Genomic DNA, 20,705 nt, shown 5'->3' with positions numbered 1-20,705 from the left:
AAATATAAGTTATTTGCTTATCAACCTACTTCATGTTACTAATGAAAATAATTTAAACAGTTTTTTCTGGTAGGCTTGTGGTGTCAACTACAAGGTTATCTTCTGAATGACAACTTCTTTTAAAACCAACATTTCTATTATCTCAATTCTCATCCTTTGTGTGCTTTTAGCTCTTATTTCCAGGATAGAAATGTGTCTGTTTCATTTCCAGAGGAAATACCTCTAGATTAATACCGTTTTTCTTCTCTCTTGTTTGCTTTTTAACCCAAACTCTGAGATTAAGTAATCACAGATGAATTTTATGAAATATGTCCTACACCGTGGTTGAATCACACTTGGCCTTGAAGGTCATATTACAAAGTTTATATTCATCTTCCTGACAATGAAGAGGTATCAAATGCATTCTAAAAATATCACAGGTATGTTCTGATTAGCTGCGTATTTAATTCATAGCTGTGGATGTTGTATGAAAAAGACATTGGAAAAACAAAGATCAAAGGAGGAGAGTGGATACAAAGACTGTTGCAGAAATCAAGAGAAAGAGAGCGACGGCTTAGGGGACTGGCGGTGGAGATGGAATGCGAAGGGCCCGCTCGTAGACTCTGAAGCAGTTTGCATTGGAAGCCCTGAGTTCTGAGGCTTCTGCTGCCTTCCTCTCACTGGTCAACTTCCGAAAGTACTTAAGTCATGTCATCCATAGCATGTGGCGATTGAGCCAGACAATCTCAAGTCCACTTGAAAATGATTCAAGATGTCGTAGGAGCATGGAAATAATGTTCCACCCTGCAAGATAAACTACTGAAAAGTGTACTGAAGTCGTTGATATTTAGTATTTTATTAATAAGTTGAGGAATCAAGAAATAACAGGAAGCCTTCTTAGGTTTAATCAAGACTTGATTATAATTTATTATACTTAAACTATTCAGATGTACTTTATGTTACTTAAGATAGACTATGATTGAGTGGTGGACTTGATGAATAGAAGAATGAATCCCAGGAAGCCAAAATTTAATGTATGAATCTAGCCTGGTCATTGCCAGCTACAGGTGGTGCCCAGTGAGGACACACGCTACCATGCAGATTCATGCGCTAGGCTCTGGTGCTGTGAAACATTTTATAGAGACAAGTTCCCTAACCTGATTCTGCATCAAAGGTGTTTCCATTCATAACATTTAAGATGATTTTATTGAAGTATGACTGACAGAAAAACTATAGATATTTAATGTACGTTATTTGATGTGTTTGGACAGACATAGACATCTGTGAAATCATCACTAACAAATCACCTCCACAGGCTTCTTTTTGCCATCTTTGTTCATAGGCAATACCGTATTATATATCATAGGCCCTATGTTGTGCATATCTCCAGAAATTATTTATTTCATATAACCGAATCTTTGTATCCTTTGATCAATACCTCCCTATTTCTCCCTCACCCAAGCCCTGACCATCACCATTCTATTCTCAGCTTCTGTGGGTTTGATTAAACCCCACACACACGTGAAATCATCCAGCGTTGCTCCTCCTTGTGTCTGGCTTATCTGACTTGGAATGGTGTCCCCAGGCACATCCATGTTGTCACAAATGCCAGGATTGTCTTCCTTTTATTTTAAGGCTGAATGAAATTTACTTAAGTGCGCATGCTGGTGTGCTCAGCCATGTCTGACTCTTCGCAGCCCCATGGACTGTAGCCTGCCAGGCTCCTCTGCCCATGGAACTTCCAGGCAAGAGTAGAGAAGCGGATTGCCATTTCCTCGTACAGGGGATCTTCCAGACCCATGGATCAAACCCGCACCTCTTGCACTGGCAGACGGATTCTTTAGCGCTGTGCCACCTGGGAAGAGTGTTCTCTCTTTTCCCCTTGTTTCAGTTCAGTTCAGTAGCTCAGTCATGTCTGATTCTTTGCAACCCCATAGACTACAAACACGCCAGACTTCCCTTGTTTATAATTCAAAAAAAAAAAAAAAACGGCTCTTAGTTTTGCTTAACTTTTTTCATCCCTTTTGTTTATTTCCTTTATTTCAGCTTTGGTCTTTGTTATTTCCTTCCTTCTATTGACTTTCAACTTGGTCTATTCACTTCTAGTTTCTTAAGCTGTAAAGTTGGGTTGATTACTTGATATCTTTCTCTTTTTCAACATAGTAATTCACCATCACATGTTTCCCTCTCGGAATTGCTTTTCCAACATGTCATAAGTTTTGGTACATTGTGTCTTCATTTCCATTTGTTTCAAAATATTTTTTGTTTCTCCTTGGCTTCTCCTTGACTATCAGTGTTCGGGAATATGCTGGTTGTTTTTCACATATTTGCAGGTTTTCTAATTTTCCTCATGTTCTTGATTTCTAGTTTCAAACAATGGTGATCCGAAAATATACTTGAAATTATTTCAGTCTTTAATTTTGCTAAGCCCTGTTTTTTGATCTTATGGTATGTCCTGGAGAATGGTATGTGCACACTTAAGAATAATATGCATTCTCCTGCTGCTGCCTGGCTGGATGGGATGTTTTTAAAATGTCTGTTAGATTCATTTGATCTAGCACATGGTTCAATTTCCTGGTTGATTTTCAGTCTGCATGATTTGATGAAATCATCACAATGATGAGCGTGGGGTGCTGAAATCACTACTTGTATCATTGTCTATCTCTCCCTCAGTTCTGTTAGCATTTGCTTAATATGTTTAGGTGCTCCAATGTTGGGCACATATGTAGCATAGCTACGTATGATTGTCACACACACACATATGATTGTCACGCACACACATATGATTGTCACACACACACACACACAACTGTTACGTCATCTGATGCACTGACCCCTTTATCATTATGGAATGACCTTCCTTGTCTCTCGTTACCAACCCAGCGCCCCCGGTGCCAACACGAGTGGCAGCAGTGCCACTTGCAGCTCCAAGGCACCAGAAACCCCAGGGGCTCAAGCAGCATCAGTGAGGGCATGAGCAACACTCTGGCACAGACACTGGGAGGTAGAAAGCGCAGATTCTCAAATGTAGCCAGAGGCAGCACAGCCAGGAAAATCCAGAAACTTGCGCTGTAATGCCACCTACTGAAAATCGAAAGAACGGTCTCCAGCTACCAATCTGTTGACTTGTTAGAATCAAAGTAAACACATCTTTGCCTAAATGAGAATAGTGTTCATTACGTGATGTGGACTGGCTGAGGAACAACTCATCAAGCACCGTGAAAAACCACAGTGACACAGTGTCGCAAAAAGAAGATGGCAGTCCTTCAGAAACCAAACTTGAAGTCATGGAAGGTTGCGATGTAGCTGATAGAGAATTCAAAATAGTGGTCATAAAAAACTCAATGAGCTGTAAGAAAACTCAGAAAGGCAGTTCAGTGAGCTCAGGAATAAAATTAATGAAAGAAGAAAATGTTTACCAAAGAGACTGAAACTCTGAAAACAAGCAAACAGAATTTCTGGAGCTGAGGAACTTGGTAAATGGGATGAAGAGTTCATCAGGAAACTCTGAAAATAGAGCAGCCATCTGGAAGAGAGAGTCAGCAAGCTCAGAAACAGAAGTCCAGAAGACGGCGGGGGAGTGGGTGGACGGGCAGCACCTCTCTCCCCATGGATACATCAGGAGCACACCTTGAGACACAGAAGTGCATGCAGAACTCCAGCTGAGAGTGGACAGGAGTCCCTGACCAGTGGACAAGAATATACAGAACCACACAAAACTCAGTAGGATGAAGGAACTAGGGGGAAACGCGAGTGTTAGTAGGACGGGACCAGCCCTCCATGGGTGGGGGAACTGAAGCAGGGGTCCCATCCCCACATCAGGGCAATTGTCTGAGTCAGAGGAGAAATATTTAAGACTGAGAGTGAAACAGCTGATCTGTGGCAGCCTAAACAGAATGAGAATCACACAGTCCTTGCTGCAGCCGTACACATCGCAGACAGGAACGCTGGTCTCCTGGAAGGCGCAGCAGCTGGGAGCTGAAGTTTAGGGATTGTGGAGCAATCCCAGGGTGAGGGCTGCTCTTGATTACAGGCGGATGGATTGAGGGGATTTGAGGGAGGAGATCCTGGTGGGAAATGCCAGTGGAGGAAAGCCAGGCAGCCCCCGAAGCAAAGCGGTACTGCTGAGTCATGTATGGGGGTGGAGCCATCACCAGAGCCTCCCTCTCCCCACATGCCAGCATCAGCAGCTGAACAATAGAGAGGCTGGCCCATCAGATGCCTGGCACACTGAAATGGAGAGTAGGACCCCACCCAGGGTGCCCCTTTAAGTGCCTGACATGCTGATCTACAGAGTAGGACCCCAGTCAGGGGGGCCCCTCTATGTGCCTGACGTGCTAAACAACAGAGAAGGACCCCAGGCAAGGGAGCCCACTAAGTGCCTGAATGGGTGGAGCAACAGAGAAAGACTGGTTAAAGAGGCATTCTGATCACCAGCTGCTGCCGCTGCTGCTGCGCTGCTTCTGGCTGCTTCAGTCGTGTCTGACTCTGCGACCCCATGGACTGCAGCCCACCAGGCTCCTCCACCCATGGGGTTCTCCAGGCAAGAGCACTGGCGTGGGGTGCCATCGCCTTCTCCGTCAAATAAGCTAACCCTCTTCAAATCCTTGCTTACAGGTGTACTTCTGACTAATTCAAATCAGACACTGAATTTCCTTCTACTACCTAGTTCATTTCTTCAAAAATTCACAACTTTTTTTCTGGTTTCAAAACAGAGCTTTAATAATTATAACATGTGGTATGGTCAGAAATTGACAACTTTTGTCCATGTTTATATACACAATAGGTGCTTCCCAGGTGGCTCAGTGATAAAGAATCTGCTTGTCAATGTAGGAGACTCAGGAGACACGTGTTCGATCCCTGGGTTGGGAAGATCCCCTGGAGGAGGGAATGGCAACCCACTCCAGTATTCCTGCCTGGAAAAATCCCATGGACAGAGGAGTCTGGTGGACTACAGTCCATGGGGTCACAAAGGGTGAGAAACAACTGTGCGACCAAGCATGCCCTACGTAGTAATAATATGGCTTCCTGGCGGCTCAGCGGTAAGGAATCCAGCTGCCAATGCAGGCGGCTCCAGACCCGAGTTCCATCCCTGTGTCGGGAAGATCCCCTGGAGAAGGGAATGGCAATTCATTCCAGTAATCTTGCCTGGGAAATCCCATGAACAGCGGGGCCTGGCAGGTTACAGTCAAGGGGGTCACAAAGGGTTGGACATGGCTGAGCAACAGAGTGCTCGCGCGCACGCACACACACACGCACACACACACACAATAATATGAAGGTTCTTCTGTGAATCAATCCTTTATCTAAATTTACATGGGTTTCTGCATGAAGAATGTCTTTCACATCAAAAAACCTGATTTATAAGAAGTTTATCAAGGACTTTTTGATCAGGGTAAAGTAACCCATTTCTCCCAGGTCCTCCTTCTTTAATTAAAATATCCTGGACATAACACAGCAAAGAACCATAGAAAGATTCTGGAAGAGTAGAAAGGAGCAGTGGACTGCCTAGGGGCAGTCCTGAAGAACAGCATGCCAGTCCTTTCCCTGCGTTTCCTTATTGCCTCTCGTATTTCCCAGGCAGGGTGCAGCCGAATCCTCCAGCATAGAATCGCCAGAGGGTATATTTTTTAAACTATTTCAAGGAAAAAAAAAAAAAAAGGCCTGTGCCCCCTAGCCAAAGGACTGGAAGACAGTGGCCTAATAGAAAATGAATTTTTATCAGTACCAGTCTTACTCCAACTTCATGCCAACCTGAAAAACCACACCTTCTTCATCAAGGTTGAGCAGTGATTTGTGCTTCCCCACGTATTCATGATAAAAAATAAACATAAATAAATTCTCAGCAAGCTTGGAGCAGAGAGAAACCATCTCAACTTAACAAAAAAAAATCTACAAAAAAGAGGTAACATCATCAGTTCAGTTCAGCCGCTCAGTTGTGTCCGACTCTTTGCGACCCCATGAATTGCAGCACGCCAGGCCTCCCTGTCCATCACCAACTCCCGGAGTTCACCCAGATTCACGTCCATCGAGTAGGTGATGACATCCAGCCATCTCATCCTCGGTCGTCCCCTTCGCCTCCTGCCCCCAATCCCTCCCAGCATCAGAGTCTTTTCCAATGAGTCAACTCTTCGCATGAGGTGGCCAAAGTACTGGAGTTTCAGCTTTAGCATCATTCCTTCCAAAGAACACCCAGGGCTGATCTCCTTCAGAATGGACTGGTTGGATCTCCTTGCAGTCCAAGGGACTCTCAGTGCTAAAAGGCTAAATGCTTCCTCTCTGAGATAGAGAACATGACAGCTCTGTAAGTTCTAGCCACTGCAGTAAGGCAAGAAGAAATAAAATGCATAAAGACTGGAAAGAAAGAAAGAAAACTGTTTCTGTTGGGAAAGTATATGAATATCTACAGAGACAACCCTAAGCAACCTACAAAAGTATCACTAGAACTAACGAGTGAGTTCCGTATAATCACAGGGTGCAAGATCAACCCCCCAAAAGAAAGACCACATATTTATATAATCACAATAAAACTGTGGAAACAAATTAAAACACATTGCCATTTATAATAGCTCCAAAGGAAATAAAATACTTAGGTATAAACCTAACAAAATATGTACATAATCTATGTGCGGAAAGTAGACACTGTGATGAAAGAAATCAATGCAGTTCAATTCAGTCGCTCAGTCGTGTCTGACTCTCTGCGACCCCATGAATCACAGCACACCAGGCCTCTGTCCATCACCAACTCCCAGATTCACTCAAACTCATGTCCATCGACTCGGTGATGCCATCCAGCCATCTTGTCCTCTGTCATCCCCTTCTCCTCCTGCCCCCAATCCCTCCCAGCATCAGAGTCTTTTCCAATGAGTCAATTCTCCACATGAGGTGGCCAAAGTACTGGAGTTTCAGCTTCAGCATCAGTCCTTCCAAAGAAATCCCAGGGTTGATCTCCTTTAGAATGGACTGGTTGGATCTCCTTGCAGTCCAAGGGACTCTCAAGTCTTCTCCAACACCACAGTTCAAAAGCATCAATTTTTTGGTGCTCAGCTTTCTTCACAGTCCAACTCTCACATCCATACATGACCACAGGAAAAACCATAGCCTTGACTAGACAGACCTTTGTTGGCAAAGTAATGTATCGGCTTTTGAATATGTTATCTAGGTTGGTCATAACTTTCCTTCCAAGGAGTAAGCATCTTTTAATTTCATGGCTGCAGTCACCATCTGCAGTGATTTTGGAGCCCACAAAAATAAAGTCTGACACTGTTTTCACTCTTTCCCCATCTATTTCCCATGAAGTGATGGGACCGGATGCCATGATCTTCCTTTTCTGAATGTTGAGCTTTAAGCCAACTTTTTCACTCTCCTCTTTCACTTTCATCAAGAGGCTTTTTAGTTCTTCTTTACTTTCTGCCGTAAGGGTGGTGTCATCTGCATATCAGAGGTTATTGATATTTCTCCCGGCAGTCTTGATTCCAGCTTGTGCTTCTTCCAGCCCAGCGTGTACTCTGCATAGAAGTTAAATAAGCAGGGTGACAATATACAGCCTTGAGGTACTCCTTCTCCTATTTGGAACCAGTCTGTTGTTCCATGTCCAGTTCTAACTGTTGCTTCCTGACCTGCATATAGGTTTCTCAAAAGGCAGGTCAGGTAGTCTGGTATTCCCATCTCTTTCAGAATTTCCCACAGTTTATTGTGATCCACACACTCAAAGGCTTTGGCATAGCCAATAAAGCAGAAATAGATATTTTTCTGGAACTCTCTTGCTTTTTCCATGATCCAGCGGATGTTGGCAATTTGATCTCTGGTTCCTCTGCCTTTTCTAAAACCAGCTTAAGCATCTAAAAGTTGATGGTTCATGGATTGCTGAAGCCTGGCTAGGAGAATTTTGAGCATTGCTTTACTAGTGTGTGAGATGAGTGCAATTGTGCGGTAGTTTGAGCATTCTTTGGCATTGCCTTTCTTTGGAATTGGAATGGAAACTGACCTTTTCCAGTCCTGTGGCCACTGCTGAGTTTTCCAAATTTGCTGGCATTTTGAGTGCAGCACTTTCACAGCATCATCTTTCAGGATTTGAAATAGCTCAACTGGAATTTGATCACCTCCACTAACTTTGTTTGTAGTGATGCTTTCTAAGGCCCACTTGACTTCACATTCCAGGATGTCTGGCTCTAGGTGAGTGATCACACCATCGTGATTATCTGGGTCGTGAAGCTCTTTTTTGTACAGTTCTTCTGTGTATCCTTGCCACCTCTTCTTAATATCTTCTGCTTCTGTTAGATCCATACCATTTCTGTCCTTTATTGAGCCCTTCTTTGCATGAAATATTCCCTTGGTATCCTAATTTTCTTGAAGGGCTCTCTAGTCTTCCCCATTCTGTTGTTTTCCTCTATTTCTTTGCATTGATCACTGAGGAAGGCTTTCTTATCTCTCCTTGCTATTCTTTGGAACTCTGTATTCAGATGCTTCTATCTTTCCTTTTCACTTCTCTTCTTTTCACAGCTATTTGTAAGGCCTCCTTTGCATTTCTTTTCCATGGGGATGGTCTTGATCCCTGTCTTCTGTACAATGTCACGAACCTCTGTCCATAGTTCATCAAGCACTCTGTCTATCAGATCTTGTCCCTTAAATCTATTTCTCACTTCCACTGTATAATCATAAAGGATTTGATTTAGGTCATACCTGAATGGTCTAGTGATTTTCCCTACTTTCTTCAACTGAAGTCTGAATGTGGCAATAAAGAGTTCATGATCTGAGCCACAGTCAGCTCCTGGTCTTGTTTTTGCTGACTGTATAGAGCTTCTCCATCTTTTGCTGCAGAGAATATAACAAATCTGATTTCGGAGTTGACCTTCTGGTGATGTCCATGTGTAGAGTCTTCTCTTGTGTTGTTGGAAGAGGGTGCTTGCTATGACCAGTGTGTTCTCTTGGTAAAACTCTATTAGCCTTTGCCCTGCTTCATTCCATACTAGGCCACATTTGCCCTTTACTCCAGGTGTTTCTTGACTTCCTACTTTTGCATCCCAGTCCCCTACAATGAAAAGGACATCTTTTTTGGGTGTTAGTTAGGAATCAAAGAAGGCTAAATAAGTGAGGAAACTTACAGTGTTCGTGAATTGGGAGATTCAACAGATTAACACTAGGATCTTTCCAAACTGATCTGCAGGTTTTAGGCAGTTTTCAGCAAAATCTCAGAAAAGTTTTTGTAAACATAGACAAACTTACTCTACAAATTATATTGATTGGCCTGGGCCACATAATTTTTTTTAATCTTGAAAAATAAAGAAAATAGGAGTGATTACTCTATTCAGTATTAATTTTTATTGTGTAGGTACAGTGTGATATTGGTGGAGACATAAACACACAGATTGGTAGAACAGAATAGATAAACCAGAAATAGACCTTTAACGATAAGCCCAACTGATTTTTGACAAAGATATATAAATAGTTCAATGGAGGAAGGATAATTTTTTAACAAATGGTAATGGATCAATTAGACATTCACAGGCAAAAGAAAACTTCAGTCTAAGCCTGACAGCTTATACAAATACTAACTCAAAATGGATTACAGACAAACTTAAAACACAAAAATTTTTTTTAGGAAATATAAGAGGAAAGGAAATTTTTGGAATCTAGGACTAAGTAGCTGTTAGGCTTGATATCAATGTATGATCTATAAGATGAAAAGCTGGTGAAATAGACCACATCACATCTGTGAAGACTGGCTCTTTTATCTAATGCACAGAAACCAAGACAGAGAACTGTCTGGAGTTCCCTACCTTTAGATCAGGCTCAAAAATTACCCACCTTATTCCTACTTTGGAGAAGGGAGTGACACAGACGTGCCTGTCCTTGGAAAACCGTAACCCCAGGACTGCTTGTAATCAAACCGTTTCCTACTTAAAAACCCAAATCACCAAACACTCTTTTGACAGCCTAAAATTCTTCCTAATGAGATTATATCTTAAATATAATTTACTTTCTCAGAACAAGCTAAAAGGAAGATATGCCCTCAAGTCAGACATACTAAAATTCCAGTGTAGCTCAGGCACACACAGTATCAGATGTGACTGAACCGCGTTTCCACTAGGGCCAGTTGTCTTCTGATGGGAGTCACTTCCTCAGTGAACCTGTAAACATGATAACTGCCTCCATTTTAATCCACTTTTTAATTATTAAGGCACTCATTTTCCTTTTAAAGTTTTCTTAGTGTGAGTTCTATTAGCTTTTGCTACCTAGAATGTCAACCAGAATTTACCTTAACAGGGAAGACATGTTAAGGGAAGCAGTTCCCACACCTTAAGGTCACACTAAGGAGAAAATACCACTTAGATGGGGAGAAAGCATTTCCTACTGGGATCACCTGCCTTTCAACAAACGGTTGAATCCAGAACTTGGCAACATCAGTTAGGGAAAAATAAGTGCACAGGTTTAAACTTGCTTACCTTAATTATCCTATCTGTCCTTAATAGGGCAGGGGACCACCCCGGATTGTAGACCAAAGGTTCCCACCAGAGAACACAGTTTCATGCATTTTCTCGATTGTTCCCCTTTGATCTTCAGGTTTTTAAACAGTTTTGCCAACCATATGAACTTGAGTTATTTAGTAATTATATATGTCATTAACATTACCATTTTTTATTTCCTTTTCATCCAGAGTAGATTTTAACCAAACATCCAGAATTATTATGCTAGGAAATCCTATAAAACTCTCTCCACTGCTGTTTTAAGTAATAAAGTTACAGAAATATGAAAAAATGTGCTTTTGTCTGTGTTTTAAGAAGTTGAAGAAAATTTTATTAACAATGTTTGATACAGCCAAAGATGATTCATCTGAACCACCTAGAGATACACTGAATTGTTACTATACTAACATCAACAGACCCAGAGAGAACCAGTGAGCATATAGCAGATTCATTTACATAAACACATTCAGTTAATAAAACAACATTAATTTGTACTATGACTTTTCGTAGTATTCAGAAACAAATTTGTTTCTTAAAATTCAAACGTGAATATCTAAAGGTAAAGAACAGTTCTATCTATTTTTCATAGGTCTCAGAAAATTAAAGCATCGGAATGTATCGTGAACGACATTTATTAAATCTGATTGGCAACACTTGAATTATTACCTTAAAGATATTGTATCTTGTGATTTACGTGTAATAGTTGCTCCATAAATGTTGTTTGAATTGAATTCCTATAAGACCATCAGAAAATCAAGGAAGATATCATCAGCACAACATGGAGAACGAATGAAAGTTTCAAATAAAGGAACAAGGCTTCACAGGTGGCCCAGTGGGAGAGACTCTGCACGCCAGTACGGGAGACTCGGGAGATGCAGGTTTGACCCCTGGGTTGGGATGCCACGGGGGAGGAAATGGCAGCTTACTCCAGGATTCTTGCCCAGGAAACCCCATGGACAGACGAGCCTGGTGGGCTACAGTACACAGGGTCACAAACAGCGTGAGTGAGCGACTGAGCGCAAACACGAGATCGAATTGCAGAATAAAGACGGTGCCATCCAGCCCAAGAGCAGCGCAGGCTGGACCGCCAGACGGGGGGCTGCTCGAGGACGGACCTTGCCAATGGGGGGAAGCTGAGCTAGAGGGTCAAGAGGATCCACTTAGCCTCCAAAGATCTATTTCTGCAACCTCACCCTAGACAGTGTGTCCCTCGGAGCCTGGTGGCCCTGCTTGTTCCTCAGGGTGTAGATGACAGGGCTCAGCAGTGGGGTCACCACTGCGTTCACAAGGGCAGCCTCCTTGTTGGAGTCCAGCCTGCTCACCTGCTTTGGTTTCAGGTAGATAAACGCACAGCTGCCATACATCAGAGAGAGGACACTGAGGTGAGAGGAGCAGGTGGAGAAAGCTTTCTGTCGCTCCCTGGCTGAGGGGAGTCTCAGGATTGTGGCGACCATGTTGCTGTATGCATGGTTACAATGAGGGGTGTCGAAAGGATAAACAAAGCAAGGCCAAAGGCCAACATTTCAATAGACCTGATGTCAGAACAAGGGAGATTAATCAAGGGCCCCAAATCACAGAAGAAGTGAGGAATGACATGGGAGCCACAGACGGATAACTGAGAAAGCTTTGTAACTGGAACCACCATGAGGGAGAACCCCAAAACTAGGCAGGCAGTGGCCAGAAGGGAACACATCCTTGGGTTCATGATGGTTGCATAATAAAGAGGCTTGCAAGTGGCCATGTACCGATCCAAGGATAATACGGCCATTAGGAAGAAAACAGCTGCTCCCAGGAAAAGAAAGACAAAGGCTCGTGTGATGCAGGCAGCAAAGGAAATTTTTTGCCTCCCCAGCAGAAAGATGGCCAGCAATTTAGGAATAACGGTGGTTGTAAAGCAGCATTCTAAAAAGGAAAAATTGCTGAGGAAGAAGTACATGGGTGTCTGGAGGTGATGGTCAGCCCAGGTGATGGTGATGACGAGCGTGTTTCCTGTGACGGAGGCCAGATACGTCAGCAGGTGCACCGGGAAGAGGACCTTCCCCAGGGGCTGGACAGCAGGAAACCCCTTGAGCGTGAGTTCCGGAGCTGCTGCCCTGTTTCTCGCATCCCCCACTCATGACTTTTCCATTTCTTCAATAACCTCTCTGCGTTATGCAGTGTCATGACTAAGGAATGAGGAACCTTGTTTTATTACATATGTAAAGTAAGGTAGGCTTGGTGACTAGATGTGTTTATTATTTAAAACATGATATTTCATGTATAGTTTTTGTCCGTTAATAAGTATATATAAGTGATTTCTATCTTTGATTATGTTTACAGAGACACAGCCTAAAATCTTGGATAAACGAGAACTGCATGTAGCTACAAGTTTTCATAAAATCATTTTAACAGTGCTAGTCATTTTCCTAAATAGTCTGTTGCCAAGCAGGAAAAAAGTCCTTTTGGTTGTGTATCTACTTACGCAGCATATTCCTGGTGAGATCTCTCTCGTACCGTGCATCTCAAGGTGAATATGGCAAAAGGGCAACTATAGCCTTAAAAACTCATGGTGATGGAGTCTGTCACTGCACACAAAAAATCCCCCTTGATGTACTCAGAATTTGACATCTGTGTTTATAGCATCACTTGCAGGAGAATTTCTGGTGGTCGGAGTCTCAGCTTTCTAAAGTGAGTCAGGTTAGAAGAGTTAACAGACAGACTCTGATCAGATTGTTGGAGATCCAACCAAGGCCAGTTTCCTACAAACTCTGAGACTAGCTAGTAAAAGAGCAGAATTTTTCCTCTGCCCTGTGCAGGCTTCCCAGGTGACGCTATGGGAAAGAACTCGCCTGCCAATGCAGGCAGTGTAAGAGGCGCAGGTTTCCTGAATCCCTGGATCCCTGAATCAGGAAGACCCTCTGGAGGAGGGCATGGCAACCCTAGAGAATCCCATGGACAGTGAAACCTTGCAGGCTACAGTACGTAGGGTCGCAAAGAGTCAGACACAGCTGAAGTGACTTCACACACACAGTGCTCAGTCTAGGGGAGAATCAATATCTCCGGACCCTTTCAGTTTGTATATTTGGGGAAACTTGGGCTTCCCTCGTGGCTCATATGGTAATAAATAAATAAATAAATAAATAAATCTGCCTGCAATGCAGACCCAGATTTGATCCCTGGGTTGGGAAGATCTCTACAGAAGGACATGGCAACCCACTGCAGTATTCTTGCCTGAAGAATTCCATGGATAGAGGAGTCTGGCAGGCTACAGTCCGTGGGGGTCACAAAGAGTCAGACACGACTGAGTGACTAACACTTTCACTCAGGGTGAGGACAAAAAGGGAGTGCTTGCTTTGACTCCCGCAATTATTTTCTAGTTCACTTTCTCTCCAATTGTCTACCTAAATAAAATAACACCTTTCACTCTTTAATCCATAAATTTCTCTTATGTGAGCCTTTCTCACGCAATTAATGTTCATCTTTGATCTCTGAACTAGCCATCTGATACAGCCCAGTATGTAAGCTCAGCTTAAAGAGAAGCAGATTTTGCTTCGGTTTAAAATAAATAAATTACAAAATCATCCAGTCACACTCAGGTCATGTACTCACCAACATGCAATGAACAGCAACCAGAGACTCGTCCTCTACTCTTGAAACAAAGGAAGGTGCTGGTTTAGGCAGAAGGAAGGGAGGAAAGAGAAAGAAAGGCATAAAGGAAGGAAGGAAAGAGGGAGAGAGAAGAAAGGAAGGAAGGAGGGAAGAAGAGAGGGAAACACCTGTATTTGAAATAACCCTAGTTTGCCCCAGAGAAAATTTCAACATGTGTATCATGTCTGCTAAGCATTCTTCTTCATATGAATCCAGAGTTTTCCAAAATTGGGATAAACCAAACTGACAGTTCCATGGCAATCTTTCCTGATGAAATTCTGGGAAGGAAAGAAGAGCATATATTGCCGTTGAGACTCTACTGGAATCTGGGAGTGAGTTCTCCAGGGATTTCAAAAAGCTAGCACACTCTCCTTGCAGACTCCCAGTTTCCTGGACTCCCGTTCTGCTCCCACCTCAGCCACCGCCAGCAGCAGACGCCGCTTGCTGGGAAACGTTACGAGGCATTGTGGGAGACAGCAGCCTCCTCTCAAACTGGTCCCTGGCACACACACTTCTCTGAAATTCTCAAAAATGACTTGCAGGGCAGGTAAAATGCATTACCACGCCCCACCTCTCCAGTTTGGGGAAATGCACATGTGTCTGGGAGCAGCGCTGAAAGTGAAATGAATTTTCCCATCTGTATTTTAGTACTGCTCTGTCTCTTGACACTACTTAGGATCCACCAGGACCAGTGGGCACACCCAACCTCATTAGAAGAGGACAGAACAAAACCTTCTAGAAATCAAGGTTGCTCCAGGATCCCTGGTGACTGCTAATTGGGCACTGTTGGAAATATAAAATTATAGCACACACATTATAGTCTCTCATTACGTATGCAAATATAACAATATTGACTCACAAAGGTCGGGATCTTCCTCCATGAAAATCTTCAGTGGTGGACTACATATAATCCTCCTGGAGTTTATAAAGTCCCATTGCATTATGTTACTAAGGTGGAGTTGTAAAGTCAAATGGAGAATTTGGATCCATACGTGGCCGTAATAAGGTAAAATTCTCCCTTATTCTGTCATAGCAGTGTCCAAGACACCAAATAAAACAAAACATTTCAATAAGAGCTAGGGTCTCATAACTTAATACCAAAAAATGTCCAGGTTCCAGTTGATAGTAACTAGTCATAACAAGAACAAGGACAATTTCAACTCAAAAGAAAAAAAGACAATAAAGTTAGCACCAATATCAAGATGACAGAGATACTCAAATTACATGACAAAGACTCTAAAGCGGCATTATGAAAAATGCTTCAACAACAAATTAAAAACATGCTTGAAACAATTTTTTATCAAATTTCAGTCAGGAAATGGAAGGCGTAAAGAGTAACCCAGTGAAAATTTTGGAACTGAAAAATTCAGTAGCTAAAATTTTAAAAAATTCAATGAATGGGCTCAACAGCTCAATGGGAGGGAAAGAGGCAGGGAATCAGTGAAACGATAGGACAGTAGAAATTACTCAGTGGGAGCGACAGAAAGAAAATAGACTGAAAAAAAATCTAAATACAGCCACATGGGCCTGTGGAACTATTTTCAAAAGATCTAACAATTTTATCTTTGAAGTCTACAAAGATGAGAAAAGGAGTGAGGAATTTCTGTACACCAGCAAGGAGCATGTGGGCATCGAACTCGAAGTGCAAAGCACTTGCAGTCACTCAGGAGAAATGAAACGCTTCTGTGTGAATCTAACAGAACATGTGTAGACCTGATATCATGAAAACTACAAGCTGCTGAAAAGAAAGGTCAAAGTGATAAAAAGATACACTGCGTTGGTGCATTTGAAAACGAGAGGAGAGAGCAAGGTGGCGGAATAAGAATGCATGGAGCTCGGTTCCCTCCACAACACATCAAGAATACATCTATGTGCACGATAATTCTCGGTGAGAAGTAACTGGAAACTAGCAAAGGACTCCTCTGCAACCAAAACTGAAAGAAAGATACACACATCACTGGGCAGGAGAAGAAAAGTGACAGCTGGGGCCTCTGTTCCCGGGAGGGGGCTCGGAAGAAAAGCGAGATTGTGCCTGCACTGGGGATGCAGCAGATCAAGTGCCAGGCTGCGCATCCCAGTCCTGGGGTCCCCACGGACGAGACAGACCCTCCCTGCTGCTTGGAGGACCACTGGGACAGGCAGAGAAGCTAGAGAGGCCCAGACTCAGCTCACCAGGAGTGCGTGCCACTAGGTGGGGTGGAGAGACATCTGCCCGAGCGGTCCCCTCACCACACGGCCCAGCCCGAGCTGAGAAACCCTGGCCAAGCTCACCCCATGTACTGAATCTGAGGTGGCCAGCGCCAGGGGGAGGGCTTAGCCTTAGAAGGCAGAGGTGATCCATTCCCAGAAAAGAGCCTGGGTGACAGTGATCGTGGGTGGTGCTTTCTCAAGCTGGGTAACCAGTAACCACTCGTTTTGTTTTCTTTGGTGGCTGCACCAATGTACATTTCCACCAACAGTGTACAAAGGTCCCCTTTTCTCCACATCCTTACCAACATTTCTTATTTGTGTTCTTTTTGATGATAGCCATTTTGACAGTGTGAGATGATATCTCGTTGTGGTTTTGATTTGCATTTGATGATTAGCAGGGTGGCCCATCTTTCCATGAGCCTATTTGTCACCAGCATTTCCCCTTTGGAAAAATGTCCGCTCAGTTCTGCCAGTTTATTAATCAGGCTTTTTTTAATGTTGAGTTGCATGAGCTGGTTATATATGTTGGATATCAGTTATATCATTTGCAAATATCTTCTATTCAGTAGGTTGTCTTTTCAATTGTTTCCTCCACTATGCAAAAGTTTTTAAGTTATTTAGGTCCCATATGTTTATTTTTGTTTCCTTTACTTTTGGAGATGGATCAAAAAATATTGCTATTTATGTCAGAAGAGTGTTTTGCCTATGTTTTCCTCTAAGAGTTACATAGTTTTCAGTCTTACATTTAGGTCTTTAATTCATTTGGGGTTTATTTTTGTATATAGTGTTAGAGAATGTTCCGATTTTCATTCTTTTACGTTTAGCTGTCCCACTTTCTCAGCCACACTTATTGAAAAAACGGTCTTTCTCCATTATAAATTCCCTCCTTTGTTGTAGACTCTTTTTCAGTTGCTAAGTTATGTCCAACTCTTCTCGACCCTATAAACCGCAGCACGCCAGGCTTCCCTGTCCTTCACTATCTCCCAGAGGTTGCTCAAACTCATGTTCATTGAGTCAGTGATGCTATCCAACTATCTTATCCTCAGTCACCCCCTTCTCCTCCTGCCCTCACTCTTTCCCAGCATTAGGGTCTTTTCTAATGAGTTAGCTCTTCACATCTGATGGCCAAAGTATTAGAGCTTCAGCTTCAGCTTCCGATGAATATTCAGGGTTTATTTCCTTTAGGGTTGACTGCTTTGATGTCCTTGCTGCCCAAGGGACTCTTAAGAGTCTTCTCCAGCACCACAATTCAAAAGCATCAGTTTTCTGGTGCTCAGCCTTCTTTATGGTCTAACTCTCATATCCATACATGACTACTGGAAAAGCCATAGCTTTTTGCTGACAAAGGGACCTTTGTCAGCAAAGTGATGTCTCTGCTTTCTAATATGCTGTCTAGATCTGTCATAGCTTTTCCTCCAAGGAGAAACGGTCTTTTAATTTTGTGGCTGCAATCACCATCCGCAGTGATTTTGGAGCCCAAGAAAATAAAATCTGCCACTGTTTCCACTTTTTCCATATCTATTTGCCATGAGATGATGGAACTGGATGCCATGATCTTAGTTTTCTGAATGTTGAGTGTTGAGCCAGCTTTTTCACCCTCCTCTTTCACTCTCACCAAGAGACTCTTTAGTTCCTCTTTGATTTCTGTCATTGGAGTAGTATCATCTGTGAATCTGAGGTTGCTGATATTTCTCCCAGGCATCTTGATTCCAGCTTGTGAGTCATCCAGCCCTGAATTTTACATGATATACCATGCATATCAGTTAGAGGAGCAGGGTGACAATATGCAGCCTTGACGTACTCCTTTCCCAATTCTGAACCAGTCTGTTGTTTTATGTCTGGTTCTAACTGTTATAGATTAAGTGACCATAAGTGCGTGGATTTATTTATGGTTTCTCTATCGTATTACATTGATCAGTATGTCTGTTTTTGGGTCAGTACCATACTCTTTTGATTATTATGGCTTTGTAAAACAGCCTGAGGTTAGGAAGCATGATTTCTCCAGCTCTGTTCTTCCTTCTTAAGATTTTTTTTTTTGGCTAATCTGGATCTTCATGTTTCCATACAAAATTTAAAATCATTTTTTATAGGTCTGTGAAAAATGTCATTGGTATTTTGATAAAGATTGCATGAATCTGTAGATTGCCTTAGGTTGTATGGCCATTTTAACAGTATTGATTCTTCCAGTCCAAGAACATGATCTATCTTTCCGTTTGTGTTGTATTCAATTTCTCTCATCAGTGTCTTCTAGTTTTCAGAGTACAGGTCTTTTGCCTCCTTAGGGAGGTTCATTCCTAGGTATTTTATTATTTTTGATGTGATGGTAAACATAATCATTTCCTTAATTTTTCTGTCTGATATTTCATTGTTAGTGTATAGAAATGCAACAGATTTCTGTATATTGATTTTGTATCCTGCAAATCTATAGATTTCATTGATAAGCTCTAGTTTTCTGTTGGTGTCTTCAGGATTTTCTATGTATAGTATCATGTCATCTGCAAACAGTGACAATTTTACTTCTTCCTTTCCAATTTGGATTTATTTTATTTCTTTTTCTTCTCTGATTGCTATGTTATGGATTTCCAAGACTATATTAAAAATAGTGCCAAGTGAAAAAAGAAATGAGAAAAATAAAACAATATAATTTACACAAATTAGTAATACATACATATAAAACAAATATATCTTTTCACAAGAACACAAATTTTTTAAATCTATATTAAAATGGTTGTATATGGAAGAGAGAAAGGACTTACTAAAAGGGGATAAAACTGAGGATATTGATAAAAAATGTGACAGTTTTTGCATGGATGAATAATGATAATGCATCATGAACTGAAGAAGGTGTTAACTCTCTGCATTCAAGGAAGAGAAAGAAATAAGGGAAGGAAAGAAAGAAGAGAAAGTTTCTGTCGATTATAATTCATTACAATTCAGGAAAATGAAGCATTCTAATAGTCCTCAATTTTCTGACTAGTCGATCATAGTCTGAGCACAAGTGTTTAAACAGGAAAAGAGCATATAGGAGCACACACACAAAAGCGGATCAACTCGGTGTCACACCACCAACATTTTGAGACTCAGATGCATGGAATAACAGCATGCCAGAAGCAGGAGGCTTGCTCATCCCTCGAAAGGAACAACGCAAGACAGAATCACGACTTAGTTCTTGAATGTGACATGGAGCCAGTGTAAAGAAACGTTGTTCTCAGGAGCCCAAATCCCCTCCTCCAAGTATGATTCTCTAGAAAATACCAGGAGCACTCTAGCCAGGCTGCCAGGATAGTACAGTCCAGCTGCGGTGGCTGGCTGGTGGCTAGAGCTCTCCTCTGAGGAGAGTGCTGGGCTCACCCTCGCTGGCAGTGGTGGACTAAGGCCTAGCCATTCTTCTGGGTTATGTCCTCTTCCAGAAGGAGTGGGCCAAATACCTTTTGCTTGCCTTTGATAAAAGTAATCCCTCCAGCCTCCTTTCCAAGAGAAGAGGGGTTCTCAGAGTAAATTGAAAAGATAAACTAAGAATCTGTTTCATGCAATGAAACTGTGATAGGACTTCTCCAGCCTTGTGGAGTGCCCTTTCTCTGTAAACAAATGTCTGCTCCTGCTGCAGAGAGCTCTGAGAAATCCACATTTGGGAAAGTGGCTCAGGTATGCTGTCTCTGTTAATTGAGTGGCAGACAGCACTGTACCAATTCAATACATCTGACAAAAGCTGCTGCTGCTGCTGCTGCTAAGTTGCTTCAGTCGTGTCCGGCTCTGTGCGACCCCATAGACGGCAGCCCACCAGGCTCCCCCATCCCTGGGATTCTCCAGGCAAGAGTACTGGAGGGGGTTGCCATTTCCTTCTCCAATGCATGAAAGTGAAAAGTGAAAGGGAAGCCGCTCGTAGGATCTACATCTTGTGTCCTTTGCAGAGGCTAGTGCAGTCACATTTTCCAAAAACTTTCCAAAAGGTTGCTCTTCCAGGACCATTGGTCAGGTTGGCCAGGAGCTTCAGCAGGTTTGCCACTTATTAACACCTTATTGTCACAACCAAGGACAGTACCAGAAGCTGGAGTCCATGATAAGCTAGAATATATGTTGGTGGTTTGGAGCTTATGCTCTTAATTCATGGAGTTCCTTTCAAATCCTATCTCCAACACTCATTCATTTTGTGACTTGGCCATGTTACAGCACTGCTGGAAAACCAGGGACAAGTTGTGGGAGTGCTTCATCCCAGGTCAGACTACAGAGACTCTCATACGAGCTGGCTGCAGTCGTCACAGCGGCAAAAGCAGCAGAGCAGCGGCCGCGAATCTGTCCAGTGTGAGAGAGGACCTCTCGGGTTGGCTGTAGTTCAGTGGCTCTCACCCAGGGACAACTTTTCTTCCTCCCCGCTCACCTCCCAAGGAGATCTGGCATCTCTAAAGACACTCTCGATTGTCTTAATCTGGGGTTTGTCTTACT

The 20,705-nt window shown here is 42.6% G+C and overlaps 1 pseudogene; it reads right to left on the bottom strand.

Moving 5' to 3' along the window:
- Positions 1 to 11,620: 11,620 nt before the first annotated feature.
- LOC138430232 (olfactory receptor 6C75-like) lies at positions 11,621 to 12,945 on the bottom strand (annotated as a pseudogene).
- Between the last annotated feature and the right edge of the window lie 7,760 nt (positions 12,946 to 20,705).

This window comes from Ovis canadensis, chromosome 25 (genome assembly GCF_042477335.2).
Source record: "Ovis canadensis isolate MfBH-ARS-UI-01 breed Bighorn chromosome 25, ARS-UI_OviCan_v2, whole genome shotgun sequence".
NCBI classification, from domain to species: domain Eukaryota; kingdom Metazoa; phylum Chordata; class Mammalia; order Artiodactyla; family Bovidae; genus Ovis; species Ovis canadensis.
The sequence above is the reverse complement of the archived record's forward strand: the minus strand, read 5'-3'. Positions and strand labels throughout refer to the sequence as shown.